The sequence below is a fragment of the Emydura macquarii genome, unplaced genomic scaffold, assembly GCF_026122565.2.
Source record: "Emydura macquarii macquarii isolate MOO-44397 ecotype Brisbane River unplaced genomic scaffold, CSIRO-AGI_Emac_v2 contig_2107, whole genome shotgun sequence".
NCBI lineage: Eukaryota > Metazoa > Chordata > Testudines > Chelidae > Emydura > Emydura macquarii.
This window is the reverse complement of record NW_027132244.1, coordinates 209,909-221,580: the sequence shown is the minus strand read 5'-3', so window position 1 is coordinate 221,580 and position 11,672 is coordinate 209,909. Positions and strand designations below refer to the sequence as shown.

At 53.0% G+C, this 11,672-nt stretch overlaps 1 pseudogene; it reads right to left on the bottom strand.

Moving 5' to 3' along the window:
* Positions 1-331: 331 nt before the first annotated feature.
* LOC137160033 (H-2 class II histocompatibility antigen, E-S beta chain-like) lies at positions 332-2,710 on the bottom strand (annotated as a pseudogene).
* Between the last annotated feature and the right edge of the window lie 8,962 nt (positions 2,711-11,672).

Below are 11,672 nucleotides of genomic sequence, written 5' to 3'. Positions count from 1 at the left end.
CAAAAGAACTTTGTTAAAGTGAAAATTGTACTGTTGCGTCATGCATCAAAAATGCACCACAAATTCCCCCATGGAGACTGATTGTGGTGCTGCTGCCTGGGTGGGGACAGAGAATGGAAACTAAGGGAAGTTTTTTTGGGAGGTGGGAAGCTATAGGGCACAGCGTGAGTGGAGGGTGTGAAAGAGCACATGATAGGGAGGTACACCCCACCCTGTGACCTCAGGGATTCTGACCTTATTTGCCACCCTGCAACACCTTCCCATTTACAGAGATGGTCATTGTGACTCCAGTCCAGGTCGCTAGTCCTGGCACAGCCAGTTCCACATCTGGTCACTCAGCGGCATCCAGGCAAAAAGGTGCCATGGACACGGCGCCTTCTGCTGGCTCAGACGTGTCTGAAGCAGAGTCGAGGGTCCCCGGCTGTGTCTGAGCCAGGCAATACGGCCCCTTCTGGCCCCCTGCAGGGGAAGCCCAAACAGGGATTGATTCAACTGGAGACCACCTGCCAGGGGCTTGCTGCTGCCCCCCTGCAGCCAGGATCTGTGGGGGCAACATCAGGAACCTCTGCCACGACTCCTATATCCAGCTGCGGCATAGAGACCCTGGGATCTCACGCGATGTTGGGAAGGCTCAGTGGGGGACACTAGGGGCTGCTCTGCTGCAGGGGGCAGGGTAGGGGGGCTCAGATTGGGTCACAGAGCTCAGGATGGGGAGATGTGCTGTCGGTGTTGGGGGCTGAGTAGGGGGTTCTGTGCAGGGGGCAGGTGTGGGGAGCGGAAGGGGCTCCGGGGGGCACTGTGTTGGGAGCATCACTCATTTTTCCTCCTCCTCAAGTAACAGCCCAGGGCCCAGGCTCCCAGGACAAATCCTGAGCCGAGGAGTGTGCCAGTAATGATCACTAGGAAACCCACCGGGTCTGTGGCCAGGGAAACTGGAAATGCCCTGAGACAAACTGAGATATGGGCCCCCCAAAACCCCTGTGCCCCTCCTCTCCCATGGGTCCTGCCCTCTGCCCCAATAGACCTGGGCTAGCAACCCCCTTCCGCAGTTGGGCTGCTCTCCCTGCCACCCATGTGTCTGCCCTTAAGCTGCACCCCCTTCTCTGCCTCCCCTTCCCTGAGTCCCCCCAAAGCCTCTCTCCATTTCCCCCTCCCCCAGTGCCTCTCTGTCTACCCAACCCTTTATGCCCCCCAAACTCCCTCTCTGCATTTCCCACTACTCTCTTCCCCCCACCTCTTATGTCCATCTCCCCCATTTCCCCCCCATCATTAGGGGGTGCCCCACTGCTCCCACCACCCTGCCCCCAATACTCACCCCATGTCACTCTCAGGGGGGTGTCCCCCAGCCTGCTGTATCTCACCCCACACACGTGCTCCATGGGGACGACCCCCTCCTGCCTCAGCTCAATGGACACCCGGATCTGGAAGGTGGGGTCTGCGTTGGGCCAGATCCCAATGGTCACCTGCTCCCCCGGGCCCTCCTGCTCCCAGGTCACCTCGATGTCGTGGGGGTAGAACCCCATCATGTGGCAGATGAGGCAGGGCGGCTGGTCCTGGGTCCCTGGGATGAGGGCCACGCGTGGTGCGGACTGGTCTGCAGGGAGGGTGAGAAAGGGTCATGAGTCACAGGGAATGGGACAGCAGGGGCTGCGGGTCGGGAGTGAGGGGCTGTCACCTGTCTTCTATGCGGTGAATGGTGCCCTCAATGCGATCAAAAACCTGCATTGCTGGGGCGTGATGACTGTCCTCACAGAGATAGCCTCCCCTTGGTGGTTCCAGCACTCAGCCATGCGCTAGGCGGCCGGGTGCACCGAGAACCAGTGGTTCTGGTCAGTCTGGTACTGCAGTACATCCTCCCCGTTGAGGGAATATCGGGTGGTGGCTCGGGGGGCTCCGGTTCCATCGTCCAGCTCACAGCTCTGCAGGATCTGCAGGTAGTAGGGCTCTGGGGGCAGAAAGTCTGTGTGAGCCACTGAGCTGCTACCAGAGGGAGATGGGGGGATGAGGGTCTCCTGTGCATGAAACCCAGGAATTCTAACACCCAGACATGGTCCCCAGACTCCCTCACAATCAGTCAGACCCCCATTCCTCTCCCAAATCTAGGATAAAACCCTGCAGTACTGGCTCCCAGTCCCCCTGCGCTAACTACTAGTTATCAGGGAAATCACTCCCCACTGGTGTCCCCTCCCCAAGCTGAGCTGAGTGCTGGGGGACAGGGACGCACCCACTTTTGGGGAGCTGGTGTTCACCTCCCACACAAGGGTCTGGTACTCGTTCTCCACCCAGTTTATGCAGTTAGCTGTGCTCATTCTCCAGAACTGGTGGTTGTCCGGGGTGTAGCCGTTGCGGGCAGCCAGCTTGCTGGGACCGCTGTCATAGGCTGAGAACAGCAGGTCGTTCATGCTCATCACATTCAGCCGCTTGGGCAGACCAGGGGCCGCCTGCGGGGAAATGAGCTAGAAACGGAAGAGACAGTGAACTCCTGCAGGAAAGAGAGAGACTAGATGAGAACGGGACCCAGGTATCCGGGACAGCAACCCAAGGGGGCCCTGCAGCGCCCAGCGCTTGGGGAAAGATATTGGGATGGGGAATGGGACCCAGTCATCCGGTAGACCAGGGATCACTTACCTGCCAAGGCGAGGGAGCAGGGAGACAGGAGCCACAAGGAGACAGAGACAGGTTTGGCTCGAGGAGCCATCGCCCTGGTGGGGACAGGATGGTCGTTCTACAGGGCAGGGTCTGGGGCCAAGCCACAAAGAGCTAGAGGGAGCATGGTTGCCCTTCCCTGCGCTGAGCTGTCTGCTGCTCTGACACGAAACACGAGACAGGAAACCCAGACCCACAAGCAGAGCAAAATCCAATTCAGACAAATCAGCCATCCTTTGCCTGCGCGGTTCACTGCATCACAGGGAGCCTTGTTCCCCAGAAGTGCAACAAAAATCAAACCACTCCTGCTGCTGGCTCCAAGCTGTCTCTGTTATAATGTGCATTTCCTTTACGTGGAGGTTTTCCTCTGAGTGCAGAGCAATCCTGAGCCGATCTGACCCCCCAGGCATCCTTGCAGTTGGCAGGGACTTTCCAGAGATACGGGAATTAGTGGCTTGTGTCCTTCAGTCGAGGAGGCTGGATTGTCGCCGCCTTAGTAATGCTTCTGGAGCCGTTCCAGCTGCTCAGTGCTTCTGGCCCGGAAGCTCTGGTGTTATCAGCACCAGCTGGGCCTGCCAACCCCCGTGTTACCAGGGACGGCCCTTATTGAAATAGAAAATTGCCTGTCCGGTACTCAGTCAGTTCAGGGCACCTTTATCCCGTATTCCAGCAGCAGGGGCCAGTTCTCACAGGTGCCTCTTCCCACTCCCTGGCCCTTCGGTGCTGCTCAGGGAAATGAGCCGGGGAGGTGCTCTGTATAAGTGTCCAGCTTTAACTGTGTAAATGGTAAAGAGGGGGAAGGGGATGTTTTCAATCTTTGTCAGTTCTGGGCACACAGCCGAGGCAGCGATAAGATCTGCCTTCTTCTCAAACAGCTGACAACATCTCACAGCAGCGGTTTTCAGTTTCGTTTTAGCTACAAAGGAAGTGAGTTATGAGAAATATGCCATACTTAAAATAGAACCAAGTACTTAACACCACCCCCTACCCCCCACGTCCAAATGCTTAAACTGAAATAAGTTTTCGGTTTCTACAATTGTGATTTTATGAACAAATGTCTGATCCTAGGTGGAACTGGTTCATAACAGAGAGGGATTGTGTTGTGCTAACAAGGCCGACAAATTTACCTAATTGTGAGTTTAATTGTAAGAAGTGAGTGAAACGTCCTGATAACCTAGAATAACCAATGTTGGTGGGAAAGGTGCAAGGAAACCAGACACAGATACTGGATTGGTCTAAACCAAAAGGCCACTTTGATATAATCCAAGGACTCTGCTGAAGTCAGGTTTGTTAAAACCAGATGACGTGGGGCTGGAATGTAATGAGCCAAAATTGGTGCGTCAGAATTTAGGCATAACTGGCAAACAACAAAAAAAGGGGCTGGTCTGTTCCACCCGTCACTGCCCTTTTGGGGTCCTTGAAGAAAGAGATTTTGAGAGAAAAAGCTAAAGAAGAGAAAGAAAAACAGACGGAGGCTACTGGAGGAAACATCACCGCCATGGCTCCCACCCCCACCATCTCCTGGGTCCCTGGGCCTTCACCATCCCAGTCCTGAGAGATGCCCTGAAATCAGACCAGGCCAGAGAGCGGGAGGCAGGTAACATCGCCACCTCACCTAGCTCCAGCTGAATCCCAAACATAACCTGGGATAAAATGGGATCTGACTGTAGCAACTACAACAGTTCCAGCATATCTCAGCTAAATTCCTTTTTCCCCAGAAGGGGGGTTAGTACCATCTTTGATACTGTCCAAGAGTCCGTCAGACAAAGGAGTTTTTCCTTCTGAAAACGTTCTCTAGCTGAAGAGAAAGGGAACACGAGATCGTGTTGTAATGAAAGCCCCACTTAACACTGTATATTTCAGAGGTGTTCATTCTGTTTCCTTCTTTTCTTTATCTCCAGATCTCAGATCATTCTTGTAGCTCTTTCCAGTTTGCCAATGTCGTTCTGGAGATGTGGAAACCGGAGCTGGGCACAGTCTCCGGTCGTGGTCCAACCAAGGCTGTATCCAGAGGTGTCCCCATCTCCCTGCTCCTACTCAATAGCCTCCATGGATGGCGATAGGAGGTAGCTCAGGGGACCTGGACTTTGGTCAGGTAGTGCTGCTGGGAAGCAAGACGGCAGATTTTGGTTTCTCTGCCAATCCAGTGGTGGGACCACCACCACTAACAGGGCCCATGATTTGCACCCGGTGGAGTAGGGTGACCCCCCCCCTTCTCTGCCAACCCCACAGCAGGGACTGGCGACCCACTCACCTGAGGCCCAAAAGTCTGTCCCCAGACTGTTGGTTGCCCTCTGCCCTAGTCAGGAGGCTCTGGGCTAAAGACTGCGCATTGCTTTGCCCCACCCAGCGTGCCAGGAACAGGATGGTCTCTGTCGACTGTGATGAGACACAGTGGCCCCTTTCTGAGCCTCCATGGGGAGTTGTTCTGGCGTTCAGGGGGCCCTTTGTCCTCTCTAACCATGGCAGGACGGGACCCAATGGCCAGAAGATGAAGCTGGTAAAGGTAGGGATGGGTTTGATGTGCAAATGTTGAACATGGAGCCGGGGAACAGCTGACCCAGGTTGGGGGTGGAGCCTCCATCATGGGGAGACTTTCCCTGGAGATAGGCCATCTCTCTCTAGACACCCATCCTAGTATCACCACAGTGTGGGGCTGAGACCAGAGTTGCTCAGAGGGGTTCTGGGATCTGGGGGTGCCCGGGGCATGTCTGGGTCTCGGGCTCCCCACAGCAGCCCAGCCTCCCTGGGCATCTCCTACTACAGCCTAGGGTGACCCTACATTTGTTTAGGCCAGGACAGGCCCCTTTCCCATTGATTTCCACGAGGCCAACACAAGACAACCCGAGAATCTCTCACTCCTACACACACCCTTAAAATTCCCATTGGGCATCACTCTGCACCTTCAGCCACCTCAATACCATCAAAAAGAGGCCCTGTGTCCACTCCATTTAGAAGAACTATATGCGATTGTGTTTGTTTTCTTTCAAAGTGATTTTTGGCCCCTAGAAGTCAGAGGAATTGTCTGGCCCAAAAAGAGAAATGAATTATTTAAAGGTAGAAGCACCCAACGTGCGTGTGACTTTGAAACTTTAAAAGCAGTTGCTTGAAAAAAAGGGGGACCCAGTTCATAGGCTGGGTTAATCCAGTAATTCAGTGTTTGAATGACTAATACACAGAGCCTCCTATAAGCAAAGAAGGAAAGAAAATGTTGATGCACGAATGCCATCTACTGGGTAGTGATGGAAGCAGCAGAGAAAGTAACAGGTGGGAAATCTCAGAGCTGGTGGCAAGGGGCCAATAGAAAATGAGAGGTTTGTTGTCCTCTAATGACTCCCAAAGCAGTGTGTTCACTGTGGCCAGCATGGGGAGCCTCACCGAAAACCAAAGCCACCAATCAAGATGAAGAACGTAGACGTGCGACCAGAGGCTGGGATAAGCTATGAGGCCTGTTCATGTCTATCCCAGGGTTATTTGAGAAATAGTGAAAGTGCATTTGGAGGGACGATTTTGAGGTAAAATAGGATTGTTTTGGCAAAAGGAAAATGTTCACAGAAAGTATCGGTTTCCCTCAAACACTGTCACTGTTTTGTCCAAAAACATGGAAACATTTAGCTAAAAATAATCCATTATTCACTGCTCAGCAGATATATTTTTGTTTGTTTTGGGTGGCTGTCAGCTGATATTTTTCAGTTTTTGACACATTTCCCACCCACACTTTTTGGTTTACAACTATGGGAGGTTTTGTCAACATCGAGCCAATTTTTTTTCTGATTTTTCAATAGAAAATCTAAATTTTCTGTGGGGAAATCAAACACCATTTTCTGACCAGCTGTAAAAATATGAATAGGAAAGACAGGCCAGTTAATTAAATCATCTACATAGCAAAGGAGATTTCAAACAGGAAGAAAAACAGCAGGAGACAGAGCTGGGAGAGCGTGGAGAAATTTTGGGCAGCAAAGGGAAAGATCTGAAGTGGCAAAACTGGAGCAGAGAACCTCACACACACACGTCAACAATAGCATCATGGTGCTAGCGTTCTCCATTCTCACGGATGAACAGGGGACCGGAGGCAGCAGGATGTGGTCAGGTGTGTTATTTTCTTTGGTGAGTTTGACATCCCAGCAGAACAAAATGCGCTCCTGGCCTATGCCAAGGTGGTACTGCCTGATGTACAGGTTCTTTTGGGGCTCCAGGTCCACCTGGATTGACTCCTCTTCTTCTCGGGCTTGGTTCCAGTCCTCCTGCTCCATGCAGACCCTTCTCCTGCCATACTGGGCCTTGAGGGAGAACTGGGACGGGGTGATCAGCTTGGTGACGCCCTTGGTGAGGGTCAGCCTGCTGGGGAAGAAGTTCCGCATGTCGGGGTGGATGGAGATGGAGACTGAGGGGGTGGTATTGATGCCTTGGTTCATGTAGCACTGAGACCCTCATTTCTCGTCCACCTCGATCACGGCCGTGAGTAGAAGGTAGTTGAAGTTGTAGAGCCCCTGGCAGTATTCAGGCAGCAGGGGAATGTCCTCCAGCTTTTCATCCATGCTGAGGTTCAGGACCTGGCGCATGACACCCCATTCTAGGAAGATGAACTGGTACCCATAATCACTGAGTGAGGATGCAGCTCACGGACTCTGGCCTCAGCATCTGTGCTCAAGTCCTTTACCAGCTGGTAAGAGTTGGCCCTGATGACAGAGATGAAGGTTGCTAAGGGATCCAGGAACCTGGAGACACTCATATCCCCATGGGGTCTAGGAAGGGCCCCAGATGGGGATCACCCTATTTCTAGCAGTAAATGAACTCTGCAGTGACACCAGGAGTGAATCCAGAGTGGCTCCTCTTTTCTGATTCTAGTTGAGCTATGGCCCATTCGCACCAGCTGAGCTGATCATGTATGAATTGTTGGTGCTTTGGGACCTCCAGCCCCGGGAGGTGGGCGCTGTGATGTCTCCTGGATGTGCCCTGGGCCGGCAGCCCTATCTCCAGAGCCCACTCCTGCAACAGTCCCCTGGCCTCTGGCTGACTTACTGATGTCCTCAGATGATGGCATAAAGACATCAAGTTACTGACACTAGTTTAACCCTACAAGTGACTCCTGACCCTTGCTGCAGAGGAAGATGAAAACCCACCAGCTTCTCTGACAATCTAATGTAGGGGGAATTTCCTTCCCGACCCCAAATCTGGTTATCCGTTAGACCCTGAGCATGTGGGCAAAACACACCAGCCAGACGCCGGTGAAAGAATTCTCTGTCGTAACCCAGAGCCCTCCGCATCTGGTGTCCCAGCACCGGCTTTGGAGATATTTGCAACTGGCAATTGCTGATGGGCCACGGGCCATTGTACGCATCTCCCACCATCCCCTCTTTTCCATAGGCTTATCCAGCTCAGTCGGGAAGCCTGTCAGTTGTTTTGCCCCCTCTGCTCTCCTGGGGAGGCTGTTCCAGAACTTCACTCATCTGATGGCTATTAACCTGTGTCTAATTTCAAGCCCAATCCTCCTGATGGCCAGTTTAGAGCCATTTCTTCTTCTGTCCACATTGGCCCTGAACTTCAGTATCTCCTCTCCCTCCTCTGATGTATTTATAGAGAGAAATCATCTCTCCCTCCCTCCAACCCCATTCTCTGGGTTAGGCTAAGCAAGCCAAGCTCTTTGAGTCTGCTTTAACCAGGCAGGTTTTCCATTCCTTGGATCATCTGCACCTTTTCCAGTTAAAATTCATCTTTCTTAGATATGGGAGACCAGATCTGCACAGAGCATTCCAGCTCCGTTCTCACCAGCGCCTGGCATAATGGTGCCACCACTTCCCCATCTCCAGTGCAAACACTGCTGTTGAATTGAAGTTGCTATGTAACCACGATGGGTTAGTGGAGACGGCAGCCGAGAAGGGCGCTAGGTGGTGAGAAGGGAACAATGTTCCAAGCAGCGCGGCGCAGTCCGAGATGTTTCTCCAGAAGATCTGCCCTAGCAATGACTGAGGGGCAGTTCCCTGGTCAGAGGTGGGACGGGATGATCACACGGGTCTCTTCTGCCCTTGGAGGCTCTGAATTCGAATAAAAGCCCTCTGAGAAGATGAGAGATGACAGACAGACAGACTCCGCAGGGCCATTTATGGGAACTGGACCAGGGCTCCTGGGCTGGGGAAGCTTGATCTGCGCCCAGCCTGGGTCATCACAGAGCGCAAAATAAACCCCTCTGCCTGTCATTTCATCTCTGACAATCGTGCTTTGGGCAGACCCAAAATCCCTCCCAGTTTTAATAGCAATAACATTAAAAAATGGCGGTCGCAACCTACCAGGCTCCAGGTCTTCTTGGTCTGCCTCTTCTTCTGTGGTGTGCCCCTTGTACCTCCCTGGGTGGGCCCTCTGGGAATGGCTCCAGGATGCCCACAGGGTGCTCCACCTACGTAGGCTGGTCTATGGCTGGCAGGAAAACTAGGGTCTGACAGGGGCTCTCCTACTTCAGCTACGTTCTACTCATGGCTGTGATCGAGGTGGATGAGAAATGTGGGGTTCAGTGCCGAGGGGTCTACGCTGGCGAGTGCAGGATCTGCTCTGTGGGTGACCTCTGTCGCTAGCGCTATGAGCTGTCCTGGCTCAGGAGATGGTCATGCAGGACTCTGGGATGGATGCAGTTCCCGGTACTTAGTGCAATTGCTCATGCTAGGGGCAGGTATCTGCATCCTCCCCCTTGCGGTCCTTGATCTCCTCCCAGCCCAGTGCGCTGCCTGGTGGATCCAGCCTCCTTGCTGAGTTTTCTGTATGTGAACCACAAGGCCACTTCTGCCTCATGGGAGGTGATCAGGAAGATGGGAGACAGACAGTCCAGGGGGACAGAGGCCCAGGGCATTGTGGGATAGCATTGGTGGACAAGCCAAACATGAGCCTGAAAAGAAAGCTTCAGCCACGTCCTCTCTGCAAAGAGGTCAGGCTGGGTCCCACCCTCTAGGAGGACACAGGCTCTGATAAACCAGTGTGGTGAGGCAGGCAGCTGGTACCTGGGGTGGAGAGGGGTTGGCGTATGTCAGGGGGCTCAAACATGTGTCAGGTCCTAGGCGCACACTGCAGTGTAGACACACCCCGTGTGAGCTTGGACAGGCCACCTCCCATCTCTGAGCTTCAGTCGCAACCTCTTCTAAGCAGGGTAAGATAACTCTGCCCTTGTCGCTGTAGGGCCTGATCTGCAGCCAGGGGAAAGAGGCCAGTTGGTTTCACAGGGGCTGGGAAGGGGTCTTAGGCTTGCCAAGGCAGCCAGTGGTTCATTAGCTTACAGCTCCACTTCTTGTGTTTTTAAGAAGCATGATCTCAGCCCAGTCTCTTAGATGGTTTCAGTGATAGCAGATCAAATGGCTGAAAATACTGCAGCTGTCTGTTCACCAACGCACCAGCGCGTGCAAGGGTGTGTGAGAGAGAGTTTGAGTCAGCTAAGACTGAGGTGACATGCAAGGCATATTACATAATGGAAGATCGGGGAGACTGATCCTACTACACCCCTGGAAAAAAACAAGATCACATCAGGAACTGCACATTCGGTGACAATGGCTAAACCACACAGGCGACAAAGACCGGATGGCACAACGTTCTGATAAAACCAACGCCCATTAGCTGTCAGTGATGTTGTGAATCTTATCCATGTGCGTTATCTCCCGAGATACTATCAGTGGCTGTTGAAGGGAGTTGCCTTCTGGTTGGGGGTTGGAGCAGCGGTGGGTTTGCATCATGGGGGGCGGCCAGTTTTGGGGGGGTTTTTGCGTTTCAAAGGACTATGACACAGCCTCTCCTAGCCACTGGGCACCCATGTGTCAGTGTACCTGAAACATAGCACCTTGATGGACCATCTCTGGCAAAGGGGCGGTGCTGGGGGGTCTCGGCGAGGACCAAAATCCCTAAGGTCACAGCACGGGGTGTACCTCTACTGAACCTCCATCCTGTGCTCCTCCCCACTCCCAGTCATCCCTGAACTCGTAGCTTCTTCCCCGTATCCCGGGCCTCAGTCTTGAGGAGATATTGTTTGGTAGGCGGAGGAAGCAGACCAGTAACCTGGCTGGGATGGCAGAGCTGCTCAGGTACCAAAATGCAGGACAGTTTGTCCTCGGCCCAGACAGACAGAAACTTGGAACAAAGCTCGTGAAAAGGGTTCAAAACATCCCAAGTGGGAGGGGTTCAGGTTGAGCAGCAGCAACCGAGGAGAGTGACCTTTTGTTGCGCAAGGGTGTTGTATGCGTGTGCCAAGGGCTCATATGTGAACATCACAGTACTTTTAGTGAGGTTTAAAGTAGCAGAAAGAGCAGAGAGGGCGTCCAGGCCCAGTGTGATCCATCTGTGCCCAGGGCAGCCCCCTGAGAATGCAAAGGTAAGGGCAGGCTGCAAAAGGAGAGCAGATTCTCCCAGCACTGGTGGGTGACACTGAAGTCAGGCTCCCCAACCAGCCACAAACTGCTTCTGATTTCCCCACACTGGTTATGAAGAAGCCAGTCCACGAATGCCCACAGCCCCCTTTACTGCATTCCAGTTCCTGACTCCCAAATCAGCCACTAGGTCCACTAAAGAGACCAGTTATTTAAACTCTATGCTCGTTACTAAAAAGGTTCCCTCTGACCCCAAAGGGTCAGCCACAGCACCAGATCAATATAAGTCTGGATCTTACGTGAAATACCACGCTGCCAGCCAATCCTTTAGTAACTACAACTAAAGGTTTATTGTAAAAATAAAGAAACAAACTAGGAGAGAAATCTTAAAGGGGATAAAGCAAAGCAGATACATACAGATGATTGAAAGAGTGGGTGTGGGTCGCAGGGCTGGGGCGGGACAGAGGGGTGTTATTACCAGACCCAGCATGGCCATGGCCCTGCCCTCGACCCCAACCCTGCCCTCTGATTGGTCAGTCCCTCCGCACGTGACCGGAGGCACCGCAGTTGTGGCAGGTCGTTTTATTTCCCGCTGTTACTGCGACATTATCTTTACCTTTCTTTTCTTTAGCCTGTCTTTCTTCACACTCAGAAGCCCAGATACAGATCGACTCATCATCAGAGCCT